Source organism: Montipora foliosa, chromosome 10, assembly GCF_036669935.1.
Source record: "Montipora foliosa isolate CH-2021 chromosome 10, ASM3666993v2, whole genome shotgun sequence".
Lineage (NCBI taxonomy): Eukaryota > Metazoa > Cnidaria > Anthozoa > Scleractinia > Acroporidae > Montipora > Montipora foliosa.
This window is the reverse complement of record NC_090878.1, coordinates 5471862-5492978: the sequence shown is the minus strand read 5'-3', so window position 1 is coordinate 5492978 and position 21117 is coordinate 5471862. Positions and strand designations below refer to the sequence as shown.

At 38.5% G+C, this 21117-nt stretch overlaps 1 protein-coding gene and 1 long non-coding RNA gene across 9 annotated transcripts in view; one reads left to right on the top strand and one right to left on the bottom strand.

The window, feature by feature from the left end:
• The window catches only part of LOC137974389 (receptor-type tyrosine-protein phosphatase delta-like), a 70320-nt gene that overhangs the window by 41876 nt on the left and 7327 nt on the right, over positions 1–21117 (bottom strand). For 2 of the 7 annotated variants that reach the window (XM_068821335.1, XM_068821342.1), the window contains exon 1: positions 14862–14983. The exons of 2 other annotated variants lie outside the window; for them this stretch is intronic. The gene's annotated coding sequence lies outside the window, so the exon portion shown is untranslated. Of the gene's footprint in view, positions 1–6889; positions 7098–14861; positions 14984–21117 lie in introns of those variants that run through there. 3 more of the 7 variants (XM_068821340.1, XM_068821336.1, XM_068821341.1) reach the window with 3 other exon arrangements.
• Positions 5858–21117, top strand: part of LOC137974392 (uncharacterized) — a 35743-nt gene continuing 20483 nt past the window's right edge. The window contains exon 1 of one of the 2 annotated variants that reach the window (XR_011117447.1): positions 5858–6135. This is a non-coding gene — a long non-coding RNA (uncharacterized lncRNA). Of the gene's footprint in view, positions 6136–11663; positions 13308–21117 lie in introns of those variants that run through there. The other variant, XR_011117448.1, reaches the window with a different exon arrangement.

Here is a 21117-nt window from a genome sequence, read left to right as displayed (position 1 = left end):
AGAATAAATTGATAAAAATGGAAATTTGGCCGACGTGTTGGGCGATGCCCCTGACCTACTCTGCACTAAACTGATATAGTCATTTACTGTTTTATAATTACATTTACTTGAAACTGAGGAATAAAATTTTCATCGGCGGCGGCAATATGAAAAAGAATAAGCATTTAACGGGGACCCGTGATGCAAACGGTGGCAAATGCAGTTAATTACTTCGGTGTAAAGACAATTCGTTTTATCTTCAGGAATGCAGAACCCCAGATTCTACTTTTATATAGAGTCTTTCACTGAGCTAGCCCGGCGTTAGATGAAAGTCATCTAATTCCTCTTCCCACATCTTTTGAAAATTATGCAGCTCACTTCTTTACTGAACTATAATCCCGTAGGTGAGATCCCTGGGTTCTATGAGGAAAACGAAGAATCATTGATTTCTCGAATAAACCTCATTTCAAGGCTAGCTGGCATAGTGTCATTCATTTGACACTTAACCGCAAGATCAATTATAAAGACTTGTTTATAAAATATATAGCATTCAATAAAACGAAGAAACTCTCTTTTAACGAAGGATCAAGGAAAATAATATCATCATATGTACATACTAAAGTTGACTTCTTATGCAGACCTATAGTATCTTCATCATTGATGCCTTATCTTAATTAGCTTACCACCTTTCTCACTTCTGTGAGGAATAATCAGAGGTAAACCGGCGACTTCATAATTGATTGTTATTTAGGAATGCAGAGGTCAAGGCAGCTACAGCTCGTGTCTCCAAACAAACATTTGCATGAACGAGCCATGTGATATTTTTTCTATTTTTTCAAGCTACAATGATCATACGATCACCTTGGCTTCGTTAAAGCCATGAATCACCGGAGAATTGTATTGTTTACAAGGTTGAAAGCGATTGGCTGTCGGTTTCCAACTCAATCGTGCTTTAAGGTCAAACTTCGTTCAATTCCAGTCCCTCTGCAGTGTCTAGGCGCGATAAAGACAAGGTGGGTTTGACTCCTCTCGCGAAACCCAGATCGAAACCCATACACGACCAACTCTAAAAACTCCTGAGAAAACAAAGTCTGCATGAGGCAAGACTTTCTAGTCTTTTCGTTTAGACCTAGGCATCGAACTGACTCTCGATCTATGTGAGACGTTAAAACTATCGGAAAAAGGGCAAGTAGTCCTTCAGTGTTGTGATTTGATCTACGGGATCTCAGCAAAATTGGTACTAGTCAAGCTGTTGCGTTAACCCTGAATATATGTGAAGCCAAAATAAATGATCATCCAGTGTTTAAAATTGAATCAAGCGTGCCTTCCACAATTTAGAAAACCACCCCTTAGGAAATATATGTTTTAATGTACGAAAAGAAACTACGTTACTTAAGCTCTCAATGTCATTCTCATAGATTAGCATATGGCGCCATGGCGGCCGGTTGCACTTTCGTCTAGCTCTGTCATTTCTTGGCATTACCTGGTAATTTTGTAGGCATCTTAATTTATTTGTTTTTATGTTGATTTCTACATTTAAAATTCTACTAAACAAGACTAGTGTCTAACTAGAAAACTATAACATGGTAGTATGGTTCACTTAGGCGCTAGGCATTTCCGTCTTTGATATATATTTCGTCGGTTTTATGTCGGTTTTATAAATGTCAATTTGAACTTTGAATGAACTAATTGTACATTTAATATATGTAAATAAAGTCTTGTCTTGTCATTTGAATGGTAAAATTTAAAACATTCTAAACGTAAACATGTCAAAAAGTGTATATTTGCAAAATGGTAATCCTCGATGGAATTTGAGCTTCTTGGTGATAGTAAAACTGAGAAGGACTGGGTGGCAGTCACTGCCAACAGTCCTCCTGTAAGCGTTACATGCATATTTGTCCCGGGATATTGGCGAGCAATCTCTCAACCTCTCTTCAATCTGGAATTCAGTGTTTAGAAATTCAAATGATAAGGAGAAAGGACTCGTATTTTGAATGAAACGTGTACTTAACCTGAAGAAATCATATCAATTAAGCATGCAGACATAGCGGTTTGATTGCTGCTCTGGTTGAATAAATTTGTATGTATTGAACTTGAAAAAGTACGATTCAAAGAGTTTCAACGTTCTGTTTAATGTCCGTCTTGTTGTCAGGCAAACTCAGTGGAAAAGGAAAGTAAAGGAAAGGAAAGGAGATTTATTTAAGTGTCTAGTCCGGGTTCTGGCACTACTGAATTGGGGACTCTGTAAACTGAAATCAACAAATTAACGCAAATCAAATCAAATGTTGGTTTTTGAGGAAGGGGAAAACCAGAGTACCTGGTGAAAAATAAATCAGTGCAATGTAGACTTTAACTTTCGTTATTTTCGATAAAAATATGGCCAAACTGTTGTTTTAAGGATCCTTCGACTCGCCAACATCAGGAGCCGTTTTAAGGCAGTTTTAAGTATTGCAGTCCTTTGTTTTTCAACGTACCATCGGTGCAAACTTATGAGATAACAAACTAAGCATGCGCGATAAAGCTGGTCTCAGAATGAAACTCTCCAGGTGACTTGAATCATAAAGAGGTGAGGTTAATTTTGATGCGATTAAAAGCTTTGGGAAGAGTGACGATGGATCAAACAATTGTCGAATTAGCTTTTTCTCATGACGCGACGTGACCAAACGAACGCAAACTACCGCTATTCCTCTGTTAGGCTGAAGACATGGAATTGTGTCCACCGTCGAGAGGTAAATCGTTTTTCGTGCATATTCTACTGAGATTCTTGACGGTTGAGTCAGTAGGTAAAGCTGATCCCAGCATCGGTTACCTTTTCAGCCGTCAGTCTCGAGGTATATCAGGAGTAAAATGCTTCAGAAATGACTGTTTTCGCTTGAAATAACATTTGATTACGACGTGCCTCTTTTCTTGTAACGATCGCGTATGATTAAAGCATAAAAACAGATAAAAACTGTGTCTTCATAAGCGAACCATGAAGAGCATTTTCCTTAGGCAACGCTGAGCTCACGTCCGTGTATCAGAACACCGCTCAAGTGATCCCATTTTTCCAGGAGTAGACTTGCCACAAGTCGACTGCGAAAGAGAGCGAGCGACAAGTCGCGACCACCTATTTATCTGCAAGCGGAAACGGGCTTTGAGAAAGTCTATTCCAGGAGGTATATGTCATTTGTGAACTTGTTATAAATAATGCATCTATTTTCTATTGAGTGTAAACCTATAGTAATCTCTCCTGTAATCTGATTAAAAAATGTTACCAAAGACAAACAAAACATAACTGATGTTATTATTTGTTTGCATGCTTGAAACGCATCATGTTCAACTCATGCATTACTGAAGTTATCTCGAACTCGACAGGGAAAAAAACTGATTCAGGCGATTAAAGTTTCAGGTCCTGGGGTCGGCTTTTGTTAGTGAGCAAAATGTTCCGGGACGACAGGCGGTCTATTTAATATCGTTATTTTTAGAAATGTTGAAAAGAAGTTCTATCATCAAATGTAATCGTAAGGTCACAGGCAGGGTAGGGCTAGTGAAAGCAAGAATATCGCGTTTATGTACAAGTAAACCTTAACTAGTAATCTCGGATTAGTTACGTCTCTTCCATTGTCTTGTTATTCCGGTGTCATTTTTCAACAGTTGAATATTTTCAAAGGAAATTTGCCTTCAAGTAGAAAAATCCAGGTCTGCTGGTGCAGTATTTGATCGTTTATGGGTAATTTAATAGATCTTCGTAAATTTCACTTGTAAATGTCTTGTGTTAGTTCTCGCCAAACTCATGAATATTGACGAAACATTTTCTTGTGAGCATCTGCAAGCATTAGTTGTTATATTTCGCTAGCCTTCTTTAATGAGCAAAACATGCGGGGAAAGACGAAGATTCTAGAAACCCCCTAGAAGCTAAGAAACATAAGCAAACTAGTTGGCAGAAAGAAATGATATTTGGAGTTGTCACGGGAGAACGTGGCAACCTTGTTCTATGTTTTTGATTAAGTGGAAATGGCCAAAGAGCAAGAATATTTATGATGTGGCAACCTCGTTCCCTGGTCTCTGGAGACCCTACATATTTAGTCATTCGCCCGAAATTTTAAAAACGTGTTAAACAATGGAAACTTCTCGTCGCTTCCGAAATTAGCCTTGACCTTGTCGTTTTAAAGAACAAAGACATTTATTTTGAATTTCAGCAGACGTGTTGTACTACGTGTATTAAGTTACATTATTCGATGCCAAAGCCGATTTTGTTGCATTTGGCTTTTCTACGTATTTCCGTGTGAAAACAGCTGGTTCCCAAAGCTAATTGTCCGTTATTATACCAGAGCAAGAGACCAAGTTTCTATCGGCAAAACGCATAAACAGCCTTCACTTCTTATGCTGGAGAAAATCCTCGGTCCCACGGTCCCAGGAGTTGAGTGACCCGCCCAACTCCTTTTCAGCGAGCAGTTCAACCAATTGAAACAGGTAGTGCAATTCTTGCTATCTAATTGGTCAAAACTGATCACATGATACTAATGCACGGAATATCCATTTTATCGGTTTCCGCTCTTTGGATTTATACGAAATAGTATTCTGATACTCCCGGCAACGGGGGATGAACGGAAACAAAGAATCTGCTTTATTCGTGAGTGTGACTCTTTTTGGCAAGAAAACCATTCGTCTCAGGTACACCAATGGAACCGGCTGGAAAGACACATCCAGACCTTGCTTACATTGCTTTCAGGTCGATTCGGCCGCAAAATCCTTGCCGTTTCCGGGGTGCGTGATTTACATTTTATGCTCAACCCAACCAACGGAAGATAACACTTCTCCTTGTCAATGTTCGACATTTGCACTTATTGGGCTTGTTTTGCTAGCTGCTTCTGCTGCTTGCATTGTATCAACTTTAGAATTCCCCGAGTCATGTTTTTTTTTTTTCGTGTACAAAGCGATTAATGGCCCGTTCACACCAAACCTTAACCATGTTTTGAACATGCCAGTAGTGAAACACGGTTTCAAAGTGTTTTCTTTTGAAACCATGTATACTGATTTTTGTCGACTACAAATTACGCACAGATCAAAGCATGTATTGATGATACTCAATGTCTGAATCTCATGTAAAAGCCAGTCCTACATTTTTCTGTGACTGATTTTAATTTTGTTAAACCCAGTTTAATTAAACACGTCTTGTTGGTTGGTGTGCAGCGTTTACACGAACGCGGTTTCATTTGTAACCGCAGCACCTAGATTTTTCCGGAAACTGATATAACACTGCATATGACAAATTGACGACCAACTCTTAGTGAAATTCAATTATTGTCTTCAGCCCTGTTCCTTTCCAACTCATAGTTTTTCTGAGCAAGTTTACCAAAATTATATGACATCGTATCTCGATGCTAACACGGTGTAATTTTTTACGCTTTGCCTACTCGTCAAAAGGTCTGCAAGCGAAATTGTGGAGTTAGAGGTCTTTGCCTGGTTTCTATCTCAAGAAAAAGTTGTGTGTAGCCGGACTAAAATGATTGCCCGTGTCTCGGAAGTCGCCCACTCCTGCCATAGCTAAGCACGTCTGAAAATAGAAGCTATTAATCAGAGCTTTGCTGCGGTTTTGTTTCATGCAGTTTATCCCATTCTAATTTATTCTTCATTGTTAACTTATTAATTAGTTGTTTTTTGGTCAAAATCCTAAATTAGGGAATCAGGAAGTAAACCCACTGAGGTTGCTTTTTTTCAGTTACCATCGAGCAAGTTAAGGCAGTCCAACCTTTTAGCCCCACAAGTACTTTGTTTTTGCGAGTAAATTGCGTTTCTGCGTTATATTCGAGGTGATTTGTCAAGATAAGTGGTGTTAATGAAAGCTTTCGATAGGTGTATAGAGGATCTGTTTCACGATCTCCTGCTGTTCCGAGCTGTGGCACTTTCAAATTTGTTGGTATCAAGCGAACAAAACATTCAACTGTTCGACATTGACTCAGTTTTCGTTAATTTTCATTCTTTGCGGTGTACGTGACTTACCAAAGTGTTTATAGCCGAGTTGCTGTATGAAAATATCGTCCCGCGCCCTTGAGCCTACGGAAATCAATCCTACTTGCATCCAATTCAATGAAGAAAATACCCCACGGTGTCCGTGGAGAATTTTGGCCATTGCAGGCAGTCTACAGACATGACAAACACTGTGCAAACTATTTGGTAAGGGAACGTTCACGTGATATGTTGCAGTTGAACCAGTCTAGTTTGTGCTGGACATTCGACTCTTGTTAAAAAGAACCGTGCTCACCTGCCGAAAAAGTCTGAGATTCAAGTTTTTCCTGTTTCTGAGTTATTCGACCTAATCTCCCATGGTCTCCGATAGGAAACCTTCTCAAAGGCTAAAACAGTAACGGAGAGCTTTTGTTTTTCATTACAGTTGTAAATTTTCCACTTATATCCCCATTTGGAGTGTCTCTTATGCAATTAGTATATGCAAACTCTTAGAGTCAAGAATTTAGCGAAGTAATAGTAAGTCATAATCATCTGCCTATCAAGAGATTTATGCTGACAACAATGCTAGCTTTTTGATAATTCAATTCGGTAGCCTTTTTCTTTAATTTCCAAAAGTTCATTCTTTTATTTGGTTACCGAATGGATTTTGACATATACTTTCTGCCTTACATAACTGAGAGTAGACTGAATTTCAGCCGCCTTCTCCGCTCGCTCGCTAACTCGGGGAGAGAGGCCTCTCTTCCCGAGTGAACGAGCGGACAAGGCGGCTGAAATTCAGTCAAGACTGAGAGCCGCTATACTTAATAGCTGGAAATGTTATGGCGAAACGACCACACACTCTCCAGATGTTTGGTATGGCTTCTTCTCATTGACATTGCCGCAGTGAAGAGTTTTTTCAGCCTTGTCTTTATAGCGATTAGAAAGCACGGATACTTATCAAAAAGGAAAACTCTATACTTACAGAGTGGATCTAGTCAACGTTTCAGCTGATACTCGAGGTTCTTCAAAGCGTTTATAATCCAAACTTTTGTTTCCTCCACTGTTTAATCGAAAAACGATGTCTAACCTTTACTCGCAATGGTTTTGATTGTGGCTTAACAGACCTAAGACACGGTGCGCATTTCTTAACTCATCGCTTCGTAAATGCAGCTCTCCATCGCAGCTGAGCAAGAGCAAGAACTCGACCCCGCAACACAGTGTCTGTTTTTTGTATACTTAATCCTTTACTGAGTGACGGTGTCAGAGACTTAAGACCTCCAATCAAAAGCATTCCGAATTAAGCTCCTTTCTCAAGTCACTTTGCACTTTAACGTACCCATGAATGAACCGGTGAAGATAGAAAATTCGGAAAGAGGATTAACTCTCGATACTGCGACGCCATGAAGCAAGGCGCGGTAAATCCTATTCATCAATACGATTAGCTATAATACGTGACTGCGCCCATACGTTATTTTTTTCTCTTGTCCTTTCTACAATGCTCCTGAGGGAGATTCATCGGCCCCGAATTTGGATAGGGTTTTTTTCTCAGTTTTCGCGAAGAGAAACAAACCGTGCTGCGCTTCTTTCTGGTTACCTTATATTACAGGTTTTAATTTTTAAAAATTGGTCGTGAGCGTCAATTTACGAATAGTCTTACAGATTAATCGTCCTCGTGAAAGACTGAAGAGAACAGCCTTAGATTAGCATCACATGCGCATCTTTTTGGCTAATTTTCGCACACCGAGAGTAGCGTGGCACTTAACTACAGAAAGACAATGGTTGCTAAGCAAGCTTTTTTAGTCAAAGAGCCCTACAAAAAGGCTATGAAGTAACTTTTTCAATGGCAATCTGATATCACTTCAATCTGAATGCGCATGCGCAACTAGTCTCAGTCCTCTGCCGTGCGTTTCAGTGAAAAACGCTTCACTGGATGGGAACCGTCTCATCAGTTTTTGTAAACTGTAGCAAGGAATTTCTATTTGGACAAAAAATGCAACCGATATTTTGAAGTGTATCAAAGGAGTGCCTTATGATGTCATAAATTTTTTGAGAAATATATATACATAGTTTTTAAATCCAGGCTACAGATATTGTGATGGACTGTTCTCGTACTGTTGCGTTAAAAAATTGTGAAAAATATTGTTAACTCGTTGAGTTTTTGGGCATTTTCTGTTTTGATCACTTGATTTATTAAATATGGTTGTGAGTCGAACCAGACAAACAAATTTTAAGGGTGCGTTCGATTGACCCTATTCCGGAATAAGAATACGTGGAGTGATGATTTAAAACGGCATGTTTGGCGTTTTGAAGCATCAAGGATTAGAAAGATATGTTTGAAATAGCATTTTAGCAGGTGTTTGACAATTTTGATGTGACTCTCCTTCAAAACGAAGGATTTCTAACCTCTATTCCACGTATTCCTATTCCGGAATACGGTCAATCGAACGCACCCTAAATAGAACACATCTGGCAAAAAATGGTAACTGTAGAGAGTTAAAGGGACTCGAGAAATGATTATTTGAAGGGGTCCCTAGCAACAGTTTGGTAGTTAAGAACCACCCGCCTTAACTAAGTCATATCATAGTTAGGTTTCGATTTCGGTACACTGATGTTAAACTGCGCTGGAGACACTGGCCAATTGATAATTGATACATCATCTAGATGCTTGCTATGTTGAAGAGACAACATAAGGTGTTGTCAAATAAACGATGGATCGATTTATCTGTGAAAATTAGCCAGGTTCTTTACTACTGCCGGTTTCCTTATTGAGAGTCTTCGGTCCAGACCAAAAGAAAAAGTACGTTCCTCGATTATCTCCAAGAACAATGCTAGATTGATAACTATGCGATAAGATGCATGAGAACTGAATCCTTGAAGAAATAATGAGCATTTCTCTCGTTCCTTTGAGAACATAATATGTACTAAGGCGTTGTATCACCAACCGTGACATTCAATCAAATTCGAGACTAAAAATGTGTTTTTAAGAAACTGTTTCAACAAATGTAATTTGCAAGGTACCAAGAACAGCTGAAGTCCTCTGATATATCTATTTAGATGCAGACGATTACAATCAGTTTTGCACTTTACTAGTTGTATTTTATCTTAATACCTCCTTATCCTATTTGGATGCTATTAACGCTTGATTAAGATGCAGCTGATAAGAAAGCACGTTTTGTAGTCATAATTAAAATGAGATGATAGATAATGTTTTAGAAATCATGTGGTACTTGATTGATGAAGGAAAAGGGCACGTGATCTAAAGATGGACACAAGTGAGTGGGATTCAAGTTATTTATCTCCTCAAACTAATCTAATCGTTCAGAACAAAAACAAGAAACCGGTGCTTGCCGTCTTTTTTGTGTTTCCTAACTAGTCAATCAATATATGATCTAGGATCGATTTAGTATGTTACCTGACCTTTTTCTTTTGTTTTTCTACTTGAATGCTAATCCATGCTGATGACATTCATGTTATTCTTGGTATTTTTCATTCACATGTTTTACTTATCTTTGGATGTCTATTAGTAATATTCCAAGGATCTAGATTCGGGTACGATGAAACCATATCAACAAAATGTGGTATGTCGTTTTATGGATTACTTCTCTTTCGTTGTACAACGTTTGATAAAACAAAATGAAATTTCGAAAGTCACTTTTATTTCAAAAATCATCGACATCACCACGCCCTTCATTTTATGCCCCATCAAGAAATTTCTCGATGCTTCTTCTTCAACTGCTAATGATGGATTTAGATTATTTTGTTATCCAGGTCACAATCGTTTAATGCATCCGCGACAAGACTTATCCTTTCGTGGGAAAAAAAAATTACAGTTGCGGGGCCACCCAAGGAAAATGAGGATTGCCTTATCTTTGAAATTCAAGATAAATATAATGCACTTAATAGGAAAGAAAAAAGGCCAAAAATGTAACTTGTAAAGTCTGTGTTGTAGCCATCTAAGGAAATCCCTTGGTGCATTTAAATTGATTCATATCAATTAAATTTAAAAGGACACCGTTTGAAAAAGACCAGTCGGCGTGAGATAGTCCGAAAGTAGGTCCATTTCCTGAAGACTAGCAATTGAAAAGGAGTGATAAATCCTCCTATCCTTGGGTTATAATTCAAAAGAATAACTTCTTCTCCAGAAAAATTAATCTTGCTATTGAAGATAGTGGTCGAAGCCCTTTGCTGAATATGAGATTTTAATGACCATGCAATCACTTCGGGTAGGGTCATTATGCAATGAATGTCCTCGACAAATTCCGAAAATCTCCGATGATTCCCGAACAACATTCCGAAGGGATGGTGTCCCAACTAAAATAAATATCGTGCTAAAAGCTCTTGAGAACGAAAAGGCTTCCTTCTTCTCACAGACAGATCGTAAACAAACTCAGTGGTTCCTGCTGCTTTGCTCCTTTGGGCACACAAACAAAGAGTTTAATTTCTAAAGAGAGTTTAGAAACCCCCGCAAACAGCGGGTGGAATTCGTAGACTGAAGTGATTGAGACTGATGAGGAATGAAAGCGAAAGGCGAGAGAGGCTAATTCCTATCCTAAAACATTTCACGATTTCATTATCGGAATTGGTTTGTATATACAGTTGCAAGGCATCGTTAGTCCAAAATATGTCCCAATATCCACTTACTTGAAGTTGACCGTGATAATCTAATATGCCATTCCTTGGGTCATGAAGTGTGTGGCCTCAAGGCTTTCTTCATTTGACTTTATACGTTGTCAGTGGTGGTGTAAGAAAAACTCGAGTTTCTGTTCTAACTATCTGTAATTAAGTGTGTACATGACGCATATGAAACCTTAAAGATTGTGGATGCACGAGCCAAACTCCCTCCACTATTGTGACTTCATCTAATTAACTGATAACTCTACAATGGCTATACGGCTTGACGTTGCAAATTTTACGACGAATATATTTTCTGTATCAGAGAGTTTTTCACCGTTATTTCAGTGTTTTCTGGCCAGTCGCCAATCTTTGAGCGCAGCGACTGCAAAAGGGTCAAAAAGTCCAACTAAGAATACTTTAAAACCTGATCAGAATAGAATCGTCTGGCGGTCACACCTTTTAACAATGTCGGGATTGGCTAGATCAAGAGTCTTGCATTAGTTACATTTGGATGGGTTCCTATTCTTTTGCAGATGTCTTGAAACGCGAGGTAGCTTGTAGCTTAGTTCTTAATGGCTGTTTAACTTTAGACAGTCTAGTGCGACGAATGTTAGTAATTTGTCGTCTACGAAATACCTTTGAATAAACGTCTGACTAAATTGAAGATGTTATTGTTTTGACTATTGATTGATCATATTGCTTTGATTGATAAATGACCTGAAACGCTGAAATAAAACTAAAACGAAAATAGAGGGAAAAGTGTTTTACCTACGTTTACGCACATACTCTCAAAACCTGACACGGAGCATAGAAGGGTCCAACCAACAAAAAGGCGATTAAACTGAGTTTTGGCTAAATGAAGTACCGGTAGCTTAACGGCAGGCGAAGTTAGTTTTGTGTTTTTGTGTTTGGGATTATAACATCGATTCACATGGTGCAGGTGTCGTCGTAAAGGACCACATGGCAAACCCTTTCAGCCTACAGAATTGCATAACCGCTTGATATCAAAGGAGCATTGATTGCCACACATGCATGATGGCCTTTTTCTGTGTATCTAGTACCTGATGTCACCTATACAGTTATTGCTCTTCGTCTTCAGTGATATAAGAGCTGGTATATTCTGGCTGGAACGTACTGTCTGTTACGCAGAGCGTAGCGGAGAAATAAGCACTGTCAAATAACTTTTATAGCTTGAAGCTTTGTTTGTAATCCACGACTCCAAGTGCCCCTTTATCGTTGATTGATTGGATACCACAATAATGCCAGGCAAAGTCTAAGTAAGTTACGCAGAGAAGAATGGCAGACTGAGACAGGTCATGTACAACTTTCAAGAACAACCGATGTGTAAAAATATTTTTAGTCCCGTAGAGACCTGCAATTCTGTGCAATTTTTTGGTTCATGCAAAGACACAATTCGAGCCTCATCTGTTTGGTATTTACAAATAAAACGTACTCCATGTGCTAATTAGTTGGCTGTAAATCGAAAAGTGCTAAATGCCCGAAATGATCTCAGTGCATGCTCTACACTGCTTTTAGTCAGTTTAACAAAAGAATCCTTTCTCTATATCGAGTTCAGCAAAACGGCGGATGTTTGTTTTCCTCCGTGATGTCTAGATTCATTTTCTTGGTCTTAATTGTCAAACAAAGGGAAACTGGTTGCTAAAGCTAAATAGTGTCAACAAACTCAAATGATCAAGTGTTTTGAAATAGTCCCTCTTGTAAAGAAAGTGACCGGATTTCGGGAACGCATTCAGTTTCCAGTTTTCAGACGATCCTGAATACACTATGGCAGTGATTTCTGGAAAAAATGTTTTTCGCAATTCCAAACATTCACAGTACAGACTTGGCTTGTATATCACTCTTTTTCGTTTGGATTTCTCATTAACCCCTGAACGGTGCTCAGAATTTTGACACACTTCTTCAGATACCGTGTCATCTTAGTTGAAACGGCACCGAATAGTTGTTAACCTCAAGGGAAAGTTGTGGGCCAAGCGTGCGAAAAAATTACGTTTTCTCTTTGCGGAGCAGAGTTGGCGCAGTGGTGAGAGCGCTCGCCTCCTACCAATGTGATCCGGGATTGATTCCCATACTTGGCCTCATCGGTGTGGATTGAGTTTGTTGGCTCTCTTTCTCTACTCTGCCGCAAGAGGTTTTTCCCCGGGTACTTCGGTTTCCCCATCTCCTCCAGAACCAATGTTTGATTACAGTTGATTTGAATTAAATTGATTTGATGTATATGTACAGTGTGAAAAATTAGTGCCCCAGCGCTAGAAGACTTGACACTTAATAAATAAAGTGCATTATTTCCTTGCAAAAGTAGTGTTTGTCAGTGCGCAGTGCGGTTAAGCCTATATTTCAAGTCTCACGAAAGCTTGTTAAAGTAGTTTGTCAATTACACGTTGGGAAAGCTTCGTACAGTAATTCCTTGATTCACATCAAGTTATCTCTTCTGTTTGACTGTTTGATCTGCTTCCATTCTTGACATGTTAAATTCTAGGACGTTGCGTGTTCGCGCCTTTATCAAACTGTCGTTAACAGGTTATTAACAACTTGAGAGTCCAACTCGGGCTGTTATTGTAGAACTTAAATTTACATGAATCGTCGAATGCGCTAAAACGACTTTGAAAACTCCGATTTGCCGTCTTCGTGAGCACGCGAAATGGGCATCAAAGGAAGCTTGTGTGTATCGTAATTCACTCTCCATGGTCACGATTACAATACTGCCGGGGAAACGAAAACCGGAGTAAAAAACAGTCTAAGAATAAAGCAACCGTTATCTGAGAAAGGTCAGTCAATACCAAATGAGATAAGAACCACGAGGAATATAAATTTTTAAATTGAAGCATGCAGTGATGTTGTGTAGGGAAATAGTGTACCTCAATGCTAGGTTTTTGCTGTCCCAAAAGGCATGGCCAACACTCGCAACGTCTAGGCTTTTTAATCTTACTCCTGGTTGCTAGGTTTTACTACTTGTCTACCTTAATTTAGAGAGAAATTGGTTAACCTGTTTGACTCAATCATCGATATAAGTAACGAGTAATCACCTTCCAAATATCTTGCATCTTTCGAGTGGAGAAAGAACTAACTTGAAAACTGTCGCAATCAATCATGATAGACTGTCGACTATTATTTTAAAACTGTCCGTTATCGCTAATCAGTTGTTGCTTGTTGTTTTTTATCATTGCCTACGGTGTAACTGTGTCATTGTATTTATTTTCATTTAATAACGTCCTTGTCATGAGCAAACTAAGCGTATCGGTGTCTCATCACTAGTTGTTTCTTCATTTAAGCTGATGTGTTATAGTTCACCTTAAATAAAATCTGCGACATTAAAGGAAACTATGTGTCGCCATATAATTGATGCCCTTCCTTATTATTAGGAATATAATCTGTTTGTAGGCGTACCACCGAGGATTCCTCGTTTGAACAAAACTGAATTGCACCGAGGAGACTTCAACTTTGTCACAAACAGCGACTTAATGATCTATTGCGCAGTTCGTTATTAACAGTAAAATCAAATATAGTTCTTTAAAGGAGCAAATCAAAAGCCATCATTGGTCAGTTACTTGGCGGTTTACGATGCTTTCGGTTTGAAGAGAAAGTCGACGTTTAAAGTTATTTCAAAAGTCACCGAAACTTTCGCTGTTTGGTTGGTGAATTTGGGAGTGTGAATGAAATTACTAATCTGGACGCTCTTGATCAAGACTTTCTATTGGCTCTGTTTTCAATATTGCGCGAAATGAATTTTGTTGTCTTTCCACGAAGCTGACTTTAAAAGAGTTCGGTAGAATTGGTTGTCGCGAGTTTTACGTAGATGAAAGACTGTCTTGTCACATGATTTTCATTGACGGCACTTTCTCTACGGGTTCACAGCAGTCGATAACAACAAGGTGGCACTCTTACATGATTTCTAGACGAACACGAATGGTTATCTTATGAATAAAATTTGTTATAGTTTAGAATAAACTGCATGGAATATATGCTGAACAGGAAAAAGCGCATAAAGTGACTTCGGGCGCACGCGACAAACCCAGATTGAAACGTCATAGGACATCGAACTCGCTAAGGTTGTGAGTAAAGTGAACTCATCCGGCAGCAAGCAAGAAACGACTAGTCGCGAAGAGCTGTTTAAAACTAAACAATCAATCACTTTTAGTCCGTGGTAGTTGCGTACGTGAACATAAGGAAACCTTCATTACTATGTTTTTTGATTGTTCATACGCTGTGGTTTTATGGTTCGCGCCTCATGGGGAACGTCGCAAATTTTGTACGTACTCCTTGCCCTTTTATAGCTTTAGTTTTTCTTTATCAACAAAACAAGGTTGAATGTTTTCACTTACCCTACATTTCCGATAACGAAAACAGATAATTTGACGTTTTGGGCCCAAGTTATGTCGGAGTTACTTACGCTTTGTTTTTCTGACTCTGATAAAGATTATTCAAAATACATTCTAGCATGAAGTTTCTGACCCCTGGTTTCTTAATCAATATAGAACAATAAAATGATTTGCATTATCCTGCTATGTGTTTTCAAACTCCAAAAGGACTCGGGGCACACAATACAGCTGCACTTCCGTTCGTTATATATGCAGTAAATCAGCCTTCTACCACCACATGTAACCGATATCAGAGCTGTCAAGAAATCGGCTTCGCGCGCGACAGAGAAATTGTTTGTGCTAAACTTTGGGCAAACAATATATTAACTCGAACGTGGACAAAGGATTCTTGAGTCAAAACAAGTTATGTCTTGAGGGCGTATTTACCATGAAAGATGAAGTGTTATTCAAAATATAGCTTACCACAATCATCATATATTATGAATGTGCTCATTGAAGATTGATTTTTTTAGTTAACCGCAGAATCTGTCAGTTTTGACAGACAAGTTTAGTTTGTATTAAAACTGGCGATTCTGGAAGCACTGTAAATACTTGAACGTTAACTGAAGGGCACTTGTAAAAGTTTGGGGATCATAAGCCTTGCACTCAATTCCAGAACTCGCAACCCAAGTCTCTCAGTAGATGCCATGGAACAGTCAGCTTTAAAAGTTCTGTGTTTATTTGTTAGAACTTTATTTTTTTCATATTTTATGTGAATTAGGCGGGTTAGTACAAAGAATCACGGGGTTACTACCGAAAACAATTGATGTTTTTAAAAAAATTTCCTGTCTTCATCGCGTAAAGTTAATCTGGCTTCTGAAATAATCCCGTGTGCAGTTAATTAGTAGATTGAAAAGCCGCCATCTCTATAATTAGCATCCAACTTGTGAAATTAACTTTGTATTCGCTATGAACTAAAATTTTATATGGTTTCCCGCTTACCGTAGGAGTTTAAAAAGGAAAGCCGGGAGATTTAGGAATCTGGGACAATCAGTGACAACTTCAAAAGAAACAAAATGGGAGTAAATCTGAATGAATGAATGTTGATATTCAGCACACAAATAACAAAGCCTATATTTCCATTTCATGCCCAGTGAAGAGTGAAGTTGAGAGTTTCACATGATCACGTCTAATCAAGAGTATTAACTAACACTTTATTTACAAGATAAAAATATATTCTATGTCGCATCAGTTGCAACCTCAACGTTGTGGGCAAAGTTTCGTCCACCCCGGAGAGAGTGGCAAGGGTATGTTAGTTTCGTAGGTGCACGAAACGCCTTTTTTTGTCGAGCCGTCTCATGATTGTAAAAAAAAAGCCATATTGGGCTGTAGTTTTCAATTATGTGAACTGTTCATTCTGTTTATGGGCGCAGCTCCGACTTGAGTCAATATTTCCTTGATAGAGAATTAAGGAAAGGAAAGGAACTTTATTTAAGTGTCAAGTCGTTCTAGCGCTGGAGCAATAATTGGGGACACTGTAAACTGAAATTAACAATGAAAGGAAATCAAATCAAATGTTGGTTTTTGAGGAGAGGGGAAACCGGAGTAGTACCCGGAGAAAACCTCTCTGTGCAGAGTAGAGAACCAACAAACTCAACCCACATATGACGATGAGTCTGGGAAACGAACCCGGGCCACATTGGTGGGAGGCGAGTGCTCTCACCACTGCGCCATCCCTGCACCCCAAACTCGAATCATTTACTGCCAGAACAAGCTGGGGCTCTTGGGAGGGATTTTAGTTCTTTTTCGGAACGCATTATGTGTAGGAGGACTCCGGATTATTTTGTGGGGACGCCTTTGGAAAGTTTGTGGGAAAGCTTTTCACTTTTCTTTTAGAATGCACCGAGAACTTCGTAGCTTCAAACTTTTTAGCTTCCTCCTACAGAGTTCCGTCTGAAAACACATTATTGGAATCGATTACTCTGAGATCCTTTATCTGAATTTCTCAGTTTAGACGGAACTGATAGATAACAAGAGATGTCTTTATCATAGAGATAATGGTTTAAAGGAAATATTGTAAAGATCTTGCAATCAAACTCGGCCTTAATTCTGGGCCCCGATTCAAAAATCAAGTGCAATATTACACATTTTGCTCTGCTTTTGTCAAGTTAGACACTAGCTACTCCAGAAGGCTTCGATTATGTGGATTAATAACTAAAAATAAGTTTGAAAGGTGTAGAGAATTCATATGGCCTTTGTGCTGCTTTCTCCTATGCTGTGCCCGAATTCCACAAGATACGGCGAGAAGAAAGATTGTCATCATAGATAAGCGATATTGGTTTAGATAGGCTATTGTTTCGATTTGAAAGTCCTCTGCATTCAGTCTTTTCAAAATGATCGGAAACGAGATTGTTATCTCAGATAAACGATTAAAGTTTAGACGAACAGTGGTTTAGATTTTTCAATTAAATCCTAATTCTGTTGATTCAAAAAGGCAAATGCAATACATGTCTATAATGATTATACTTCTTAGTTACTACTTACTACTGGTTAGTATGCTCGACTCCGGATCGAGTGGTCCGGGTTCGGGCCCTGGCCGGGGACATTGTGTTGTGTTCTTGGGCAAGACAATTTACTCTCACGGTGCCTCTCTCCACCCAGGTGTATAAATGGGTAGCGGCGAATCTAATGCTGGAGGTAACCCTGCGATGGACTGGCATCCCATCAAAAGGGGGAGTAAAAAAAAAAAAAAACTCCTACTCGCTTCATGCCACAGAAACCGTGATAATCTCCGGCTCTGATGGGCCACTTGTCTCGTAAACAGACTTCACTTACTTTAACACGTGAAATTGTTTCAGATGACATTTCGGAAGGAGCTTCAACTCTCTATATCATGGAAATTATTAGTTGCTTGTGAAGTTATATGAAAGATGCACAGGAGTTCTATTCTTTTATTCTTTTGGAACTTGTTCCTCTAATGAGGTGTGCCCCAATTTCTTTTAAATTGTTTGGGATGGAGATTGTCATTGCATAATCGATTTAAGCCATATATAGAGAACTTTTTCTGTGCTCACATAGCCTCATCCAAACACGAGGGGGACTTAAAAGAATTCGAGACAGTTATTCAAACCCAAGACGCAGATCAAACTTCGTGTGATGTCACAGCCGTGTTTACATACTTTCATCTAAACACAGCAATTGACCAATGAGAGTGCGCGTACTATCCTAATTATTTTATAAAACGGTTCAGTGTTGATCAGATTTGGCAATAAAATCCTTGATTCAGTCTGGCAATTGAAATGCAAATGTCATGCATAAACATTCTCAACACGTTGGAACTCATGGTTTATGACACTCCATAAGGAGACTACCTCTGTTGATCATGGAAATACTTACTTAGGAGATAAGGTGCACAGCATTTCTATTCCATGATTCTTTTTTACTCGTTCCTTTCCCTTTCTATTTTTTCGGCCGGAAAGGAGATAAGTGATAACAGTTTAGACAAACTGCTGTTAAGGTTTGACGTTAAGATCCTTAATTGTGTGAACTTAAAGCGCCAATGTAATATATCACTTCTTTTCAATTGGAACAGGTTATAACACTTCTAGAGCAGTTTTCAAATGACTGTCGAAACTAATTAGGCGATTGCACATGCTACGCTTACTGATTGGTTTATGACTGTATAACTCCGTAGATGCGTGAAATTCTTATCAAGTAAACATTGTTTTGAGGAAATTAGAAATTGCTACGACTATTCAAATTATGGCTGCACCAACAATGGGTACTTTTCCCTTCAAGATTTTATTGTTATGATTGTGCTTTTTGTAGACAGGTGTTTTTAGCTCTCGTGATTCACGCTGAAAAGATTTTTAATCCTAAACTTGCCGTCAGTGTAGCTTTGAACCATGACGGTTAATTATGGTCACGTGTACGGCTTTCTTTACGAATGTGCCTTCCATGTCTACCTATGGTGCATAACGTTAATATTGTGTTGTAATCTTTTGGCCCTGGTAACTCATTTTCCTCTTTTTATTGGCGAAATGGCGGCAAATATGCTGTAAGAGATTCTCACTCCTTGGTTTTGGTATAGACTTAGCCACATTTTAACGTGCTCGAAACCAATAAAATTCAGAAACTGCAATAACCCATGGTATACTTTGGGCATAACTTCAGTCCTCTTAATATTCGGTTCTAACGTCGGCGACGTGTGAGCGCGGGAAGTGTACAAACTAATTTCAATTCAAACACAACTCAATTGTGCGAAGTTTGCTGATAACAAGGACAATAGCAGCCTGTTAATGATGTTTTCTTTTTATACGAGAGCTTATCGCAGAATTGATCAGAGGTTATGTTGCCATGGCAGTTACAAGAGTCTGCTTTTCCAGTTTCAAAAGAAACTATACAAAGGCTCATTTACACTTCCACAGACAGTTGCCCTTTGTTAAAAGATATTGATCCACAGAAGTAATACATGTTTATATGCAGTTATGCGGCTCATTCATGAATGATCTGAAAATCACTCACAGGAAAAAGCGCATGCGTCCAGCCATCAAAAACAAGTTTAGGAAATGAAGGCAAAACTTTAGAATAATCTTCCCATAGAAATGCGATTCTCTTCCTTCCATTGAGAAGAAATTATGGAATTTAATTTTTAAAGAGCAACTTAGTTAAATCATTTTCATGTTAGCTTGACTTAAATACATTTTTACAGAATGCATTCTTGTATTTTTGTAAATTTCTTGATTATTTCGAGGACCACAAGCCTTTTTTAGCTTTTATATTAAGTATTACCCTCATGAAATAAAGTGTTTACTTAGAGGAATAGGCTTTTTACTGAGCAATTAACATAGACCAACCTATAAAAATGTAAATGAAAAGAACTCTAGAAAACTGGATATCAGAGATTTCATAGTAGCTAAAATTGGTAAAATACTGAGAAACTAGAAAAACATTTATTCGTGTGACCAAGTGCAAGTTGAAAGAATTGTACAAATCTACACCCTTACCTTGTGCGTTCTTGCCGAGATAGGCGATTTAGACTCTTGTCTTTAACTGCGTTTCCATATCTTCAGTCTTTTTAAACAAAAGCATGCAGGCGCAACTACATTTACGGCTATTCTGTAGCTCTTTGTTTGTTCTTAAAACAAGGGGTAATTAAAATGAACGTCATAGAACAATATTTCGATGAATATTTCATGTTGCATACTTCCACAACTGATGTTTGTACTTTTTAGACTAAAAGGGCTTAACTGCTCGAAGGTCAAAGAGCTATAGTCGTGTAATACCTTTTACATCCTCACTGGCCATAAAACTAACATCGTTGCGTTAGAAACAGGGAACTGTCAAACTTTCTCAGTTATATCACGGTGTAATGTCATTTTTAGCCGCGGTAAAAATGAGTGTATACATGTCAGTAAAATCTTTTAAGGAACTTCCGCGTTTTGCAGTGACTATAAAATACCTCTATTTGCTCGTGTGCAATAACAAAGCCACTCCACATCTCTTTCTTTTACTCCTCCCAGTTGACTACCTGGAACACTAGCATCATGGCAAAAACGGCAAAAACTGAAATAGACTGAAGCGTCTTGTGAAAAAGATTACATAACTGTGTTTTCAAGTTTTAAACGCATTTTTTCAAAGAAAGTTCCAATTTTTTCTAAAATTTTGACCGGCTTTGCAGAAGTGAATTGTACTAAACAATGATTTGAGAATGGATCAGAAAAACGCCTTGCCTCATTGCGCCTGTAAGCTAATTTTTGTATGCCCTTTTTAACTTGACACTGACTGATGTTAAATACAATTTAATCTCTTTCCCACCTTTATTCGTAGTTTCATATTCGTTAAACCATTACATGTTGAAAATTTCCGAAAATCAGTGGTTTTAGTGTGTAAATTTCCCTTTAGTATAAAATAAATTTTATTATGTGCATCTTGCGTCGTGATTGTCTGCACGCGTGGTATTTGCTACTAATCAACTGCAGTATTGACGAGCTTATTTTTTACGAATGTCCGCGATTTCGTAACGTGAAATTTCTATTACTTTGAAGTATTTCCACTCGTACAGTGCTTGAAGTCTCATCAGACACCTATATTTTGTTTTTACTATGGCTGCGTCATGTTGATTTCCACGCTTTTCTCTGCTAGTTGCAATTGTATCAACAAACAAGAACTAAGACTGCGCAAGAACACACGCGCGAAGATATTGGATGACGTCAGTCTATGAGTCAGCAGTAGGACTGAAAATCTGAAATGAAATTTATAAAGTCTCTACTCTACAAGA